This window comes from Eriocheir sinensis, chromosome 55 (assembly GCF_024679095.1).
Source record: "Eriocheir sinensis breed Jianghai 21 chromosome 55, ASM2467909v1, whole genome shotgun sequence".
In the NCBI taxonomy this organism is placed as follows: domain Eukaryota; kingdom Metazoa; phylum Arthropoda; class Malacostraca; order Decapoda; family Varunidae; genus Eriocheir; species Eriocheir sinensis.
In genome coordinates, this window is record NC_066563.1 from 5,519,949 (window position 1) to 5,527,242 (window position 7,294).

Genomic DNA, 7,294 nt, shown 5'->3' on the forward strand with positions numbered 1-7,294 from the left:
TCCCAACTTTACTTACTAATAGCAAAAAACAAGACTACTAAGAAGAGTTGACGAGAATGAGAAAATAAACTTAAAGGACAATATATAAAGCAAAAAAAGGAAATTATCGTAAAGATGAGCTTGATATCCTAAGACCAAACTTTTTCTTTGCCTCTAAACGTAAAACCACTCAGAGGACTTCATATGTAAATAAAATAAAAAAGAAATTGTGGAGGAGATAAGCTTGATATCCTAAGACCAAACTTTTTTTTTTTTTTTTTGTCCCTGAACGTAAAACCACTCAGAGGACTTCATATTTAAATTTAAAAAAGAACGAAATTGTGGAGGAGATAAGCTTGATATCCTAAGACCAAACCATTTTCTTGTTGTCCCTGAACGTAAAACCACTCAGAGGACTTCATATATAAATTTTTAAAAACGAAACTGTGGAAGAGATGCACTTGATATCCTAAAACCAAACCATTTTTTTGTTGTTGTTGTCCTTGAACGTAAAACCACTCAGAGGACTTCATATATAAATTGAAAAACGAAATTGTGGTGGAGATAAGCTTGATATCCTAAGACCAAACCATTTTTTTGTTGCCCCTGAACGTACAACCACACAACGCATTCGTACAACTGACAAGGAAAACCAGATACTAAATAATCCACGATGCTTCCCCGACGGCTGAAACATTTCCCTGAGCCAACGTTGTCATTTCCTTTTTATGACAAGTGAAATGCATGTAGCAGTAAAAGAGAGTGTCGGCCACATTATCAAACATTTCTTGGCCCAAGCTCACGTATCTAACAAGGCTTTCACAAGATTTGGGTCACTTCCTTGTGTAGTTTCCTGACCCTGGTGGTGGTTTGACCCTTCTTCTGTACCATGAACCTAAAAAAGCACTCATTATAGTTCAGTTGGCCTTTATAAATAGTTGATGTGAGAGGCAGAAGCGTTTGACAATACCAACCCCAAATCCATATTATTAAACGTATTGGACTCCTATTCAGACTATTTTTTCCAATGTCACGGAGAAGATTAACCGGGTTTTCATGGGTGATTTTTTTTCCGTTTAGGATGAAGAAATCGTGTAAAACTATCACCAGGATCACAAAGCAGTGCCTGGAAAATGAAGGAATCGTGTAAAACTATCACCAGGATCACAAAGCAGTGCCTGGAAAATGAAGGAATCGTGTAAAACTATCACCAGGATCACAAAGCAGTACTTGGAAAACCCCGTAACTTCTAATAGAGGCTTTTCAAACAAGGTAACCGAGGTGCAGATACGTTTAAAAATACGGGCATCTTGTATCCCACGACCCGACACCCTCGCTCCTGTATTTTTTTTTTTTTACGTCGCTGCCTATTGCGCCGGTAGGCTTCTTTCCGGTGGGGCCTGATGGTCGCCCCAAGGCTTCTTCCCGGTGGGGCCTGATGGTCGGCCCCAACCCGTTCTGGCGCAGGCGAGTGTTTATAGTGGCGCCATCTTTTGCTAGCTCATGCTGCCCGCCGGAACTCATCTTTGAGTCTCTCTTTGGAGAGGTTATCTAGAGCCCAGGTTGATGTGTGGTCTTCAGGCCAGCATGTGGGTAGTCTTAGGCCACTCGGCGGTGACAAAAAACTCAGCTGTGCGGCGGCCAGGATTCGAACCCGCGTCCCTCCTGGAGCTCCTGAACGCGGGGCCGTCACGCTATCCATTCAGCCACCGCCTCGGCTCTAGCAGATGGTTTACATGTATATTACTTATTAACCCTTTGCCATCACCCCTTCCCTTATGGTGACAGTTTGCTTGCGGAGGCGGAAAATGTGGACTGTGTTGAGAAAGGTTGGGTAGGGAGAGAGAGAGAGAGAGAGAGAGAGAGAGAGAGAGAGAGAGAGGGAGAGGGAGAGGGAGCAGGAGAGGGAGGTGAACTATAAATAAGGAATAGAGGAAAGAATAAAATTAAAAAATAAGGATATCAAATGAGAATGCCGTGCGAAAAAAGAAAGAAAACTAATGAAAAGAAAAAGAAGAGAGAAGAAATTAAAGAAGACAAAAAGGAAAAAAGATAGAGGTAAAAAGAAAAATATGAATGAAGAAAAAACTAAAACTAAACAAGAAAGAAAGATTGAGAAAGAGAAAGAGAAAGAAAGAAAAGAAATACCAGTAGAAACCGAATAGAGAAAAGGAGGGAGAAAGGGAGAGGTTAACAGAGTGGAGAATAAAATAATCGCTATACACTTTCTGAAGGCTTGAGAGATAAAAAGAAAGGGGAAAAAGAAATACAAACAGAAGCAAACAGGAGAAAAGAAGGAAAATGTAAGAGGTAAATATGGGTTCGGAATTCTGCAACCCTTATCCGCTCTCTGAAGGATTGAGGAAAAGAAAGAAAGAAAGGAAGAAAAAAAGGCAAGAGAGATAGAGGAATAAAGAAAGAAAGAAAGAAAGGAAAGAAGGAAGGAAGGAGAGAAAGGAGGAAAGAAAGACTGAAAAAAGAAAAGCAAAGAAAAAGAAAGAAAAAATGAGAGAAAGAAAGAAAGAAGGAAAGAAAGAAAAGAAGGATGAACGAAAATAGGGAAAGAAAAGAAAGGAGGAAAGAACGAGAGAAGAATAATACAAAAAATAATGGTAAAAGAAAAAAGGAAAAAAAGAAAGAAGGAAGGGAAAGCACAAACATAAACAGAAGTAAGAAAAAAAAGTAAAATGTCAGCGGTAAATAGGATCGGAAAAAACAACCTTCATCCGCCTCCTGGAGAGTGGCAACGCTCACATATTCATCAACAGACTGGTCCGCTCCTCTTTAACTCAAGTCCGTGTAGTGAGAGTGACAGCCAGACATACCATCAAAAATCAACGAGGGGAAAAAACGAAAAGAAAAATGGACGCGGGAATAGCTAATTGTGTTACCGCTATTACTAATGAAAACTGCCCGAAAAGAAATATCAGGACACAGGAATCGTGGAAAAGAGACCCGTGTTGTTCATTTCCAAACAGTGATTTTTTTTTTAATGACATGATTCGCCATAATTTTGACCGCTGTTTAATATTGGGATTTGGATGATGTAGTTAAGGGAGAAAGTGTAAATAAATCTGATTTCCAGCCGTAAAAGAGAACGAAAAAAATGGGAGTTTACTTTAAAAATACTGAAGTATGAATTAATAAGGAATTTTCTTTATAAATGTAGAATAATTAGGAAACACAAACAACAAAAAAAAAAAACGGTGTCTTCATTTATGACTATAGAAAAATGAAATATTAAATGGTTCTCTTTAAAGATATATATAGAGCTATTAGGAATATTATATTAAACGATTCTTTAAAAATATATAGAAAACCATTAGGAATATTATATTAAACGGTTCTCTTTAAAATATATACAGAACCATTAGGAATATTATATTAAACGGTTCTCTTTAAAATATATACAGAACCATTAGGAATATTGTTTAAACGGTTCTCTTTGAAAATTTAAAACCACTAAGAGTGAAAGATCAAACAATTCTCTCTAAAAATTATATGTGTGGAACCTTGAATAAAGAAAGATTAAACTATTCTCTCTAAAAAATATATATGTTGAACCTTAACTACAGAAAGATTAAGCGCTTTTTTTCTAAACATTTAAATACTAAAGGAAATATGTATATACAAGTAAATCATGGAGAAAAAAAAATATCCGATTTAAATAAGAAAACCAAAATCAAACAGATGGACGCTTCGTTTGAAAATATAGAAACTTTAATAATGAATGATGCACCAGTCCATTTGTTTCGTCATACTTATTTTTGTTTTATTTTTATTATTTCTTTTTTTTTTTACACTCTGCACTTAGAGAAATTGGTAGATTTGAGTAAAGAGTAAAAAATTATGACATCTCACTTCCGGCCGGCAAAAAAAAAATGAACTGCAGGAAAAAGAAGGAAGAAAAAAATGGAAATTCGTCGAAAATCGGTTTAATCATTTCTAAGCTTTGCGACGCAGCTAAAAAAAAATTCAAGAAAAATTATCTACAAATATTCTGCCTCAATCATAGCCGGACATGACAAAAGTAATGAGTTATGAAGATTTTGAGTGATTTTCTAGTCTTATGCGTGTGCTTTATTATTTTATTTATCATTTTGCTTCATTCCTTCTTTCTTTTCTTTCTTATTTCCTTTTCTATCTCTCATCTTCCTCTTCTCTCTCTTCTTCCGCCAACATTGCCTTTCATCCTTTTTCCTTTTCCTCCTCCTACGCTGCTTCCTGTTTCTCCTTCTCCTCCTTCTTCTCCTTCTCCTCCTCCTCCTCCTCCTCCTCCTCCTCCTCCTCCTCCTCCTCCTCCTTTATCTGCGGTTTCTTGTTCTTCTTCTTTTCCACAAATGTCCACTGACGAATTTATGCTTTTGTTTGTGTTTCAGATTGTTTGGTGTGTGTGTGTGTGTGTGTGTGTGTGTGTGTGTGTATGCGCGCGCACATCTGGAAGCAAAACAAGAGCGATAAAGAATGAGAAAACACACACACACACACACACACACACACACACACACACACAAACACACACACACACACACACACACACACACACACACACACACACACGTTGCCGTCCGCCCTCCCGCCCCCCAGACAAACAAAAATGGACCTTGCAAATCACTTCCTCTTTTCGCTGTTTCGTCCGCGTTCTCGTTAACTGGAAGGGTCGAAGGGGCAGCCTAAGCAAATATTTTCCCTCGGAGCCAGAGAGTTAAGTCAGTCAGGGCGGGCAACAGCGAGATCAAAGGACTCAATATAGATGTTTTTGTGACTTCGTGACCCTCGGAAGGGAAATGATATTGGCTTCACACATGTGCTGACCTGCTTCCTCCCGTCACAACAAATACGTATATATATATATGCGTAAATAATAATGGTTGAAATGGAAGTTGAGGTTGTGGTAGTAGTAGGAGGAGTGGTAGTTGTTGTTGTTGTAGTGGTGGTGGTTGTGGTTGTGGTTGTGGTGGTGGTGGTGGTAGTAGTAGTAGTAGTAGTAGTAGTAGTAGTAGAGTACAATGTAAATCTGATAGACAATAATTTACCACCACTAATAAAAATACCAAACTATTCTTTAAATAACCACGAATATTTTTTCTCCTCACCTTCCTCCTTATTCTCCTCCTCTTCCTCCTCCTCCTTCTCTTCCTCCTCATCCTCATACAACTCCTCCTCCTCCTATTATTTGCTACTACTACTACTACTACTACTACTACTACTACTACTACCACTACCACTACTACTACTACTACTACTACTACTACTACTACTACTACTACTACTACTACTACTACTACTACTACTACTACTACTACCACTACTACTACTACTACTACTACTACTACTACTACTACTACTACTACTACTATTACTACTACCACTACCACTACTACTGTCATTACTTCTGCTCGTTCTCATCATGAAAAGTTGACGTGTAATATAAACTTTTTTCTTCTCTTTAAATATTATTACTTGGAGAGAGAGAGAGAGAGAGAGAGAGAGAGAGAGAGAGAGAGAGAGAGAGAGAGAGAGAGATGGATACAGACAGACAGACAGACAGACAGACTAACAGACAGCGTGGGAGGGGTTGGAATGGGGGTAAGGGAGGGAGAATTAAAAATGTAATCATGTACGTAGTATTTAGACGTTTCTCTTAATTATGAACCACTCTTTGTCAAAATTAGCTGCCGTGGATCAGGTTATGGATCACAACATGTCAAACAGGATCGAAGCCCTTTGTGTAAATCGTGACGGGAAAACGAAATGCAGTTCCTCACCATTTTATATTATTATCCGTGACGAGGCGGCTTTTTTATACTACCTTAATATTAGTCTGATGTGTAAGCTGCGTATCACATATCCCATCCTTCCCTTCTCACCTTACCTCACCTTACCTTACCTTATCTTACCTTACCTTACTTTACCTTATCTTACCTTACCTTACCTTTGTTTAATGTTGTATATAGGTTCAAGAGTGCAATTCAAGCCCTCAAATATATCTCTCCCTTCCCTCTTTCCCTCTACCTATGCGTATTGTGTTTATAAGTTCAAGAGTGCAGTTCAAGGCCACTTTCGTCATATTCTTATCCATGGAATTATGAGTCGTATTGCAAGACATTTCGCCACCCAAGAACACATATTTGACAAGGCTTTCGTAGGAGTTGTGAGCATTTCCAGGTGTAGTTTTATGACCCTGGTGGTAGTTTGACCCTTCTTCTGTACCCTGAACCTCAAGAAGCACTCATTAGAACCCGACTGACCCCCTGTTTGACCTTTAGAAATAGATGATGTGAGAAGCGAAAATGTCTTATAATACAGATTTATGTATCGTATTCTTAGACGCTTTCGGCTCCCACAACAACACTTTCCAAAGGCCACAAAAGAGATGAGTCGAGTTTCCATGAGTGTTTTTGACGTTCATGGTGCAGAAGGCTTGTCAGACCATCACCAGGCTCATAAAACTACCCATGGAAATACTAGCACAACCCCTTCCCTCCCTCTTCACCTTACTTCACCTGTGTGTATGATGCAGGTTCCAGAGAGCAATTCAATCCCACCATTGTTATATTCTTATCCCTCGAATTTGTGTGTATTCCCAGACGTTTTCGGTGCTCACAACAACTATTTCCAAAGGCCACAAAAGAGGTGGGTCGAGTTTCCATGAGTGTTTTTGACGTTCAAGTGCAGAGGCCTCGTCAGACTATCACCAGGCTCATAAAACTACCCATGGAAATACTAGCACAACCCCTTCCCTCCCTCTTCACTTTGCTTTACCTCTATGTATGATGCAGGTTCCAGAGAGCAATTCAATCCCACCTTTGTTATATTCTTATCCCTTTAATTTGTGTGTATTCCCAGACGTTTTCGGTGCTCACAACAACTCTTTCCAAAGACCATAAAGGAGACAAGTTGAGTTTCCATGAGGGTTTTTCACATTCAAGGTGCAGAAGCCTTGTCAGACCGTCACCAGGCTCATAAAACTACCCACCATGGAAATACTAACACAACCTCTACGAAAGCTTTATCAACTGTGGGTGCAGAAGCCTTGTCAGACCGTCACCAGGCTCATAAAACTACCCACCATGGAAATACTAACACAACCTCTACGAAACCTTTATCAACTATGGGTGTAGAAGCCTTGTCAGACTATCACCAGGCTCATATAACTACCCACCATGGAAATACTAACACAACCTCTACGAAAGCTTTATCAACTATGGGTGTAGAAGCCTTGTCAGACTATCACCGGGCTCATATAACTACCCAACATGGAAATACTAGCACAACCTCTACGAAAGCTTTATCAACTATGGGTGCAGAAGCC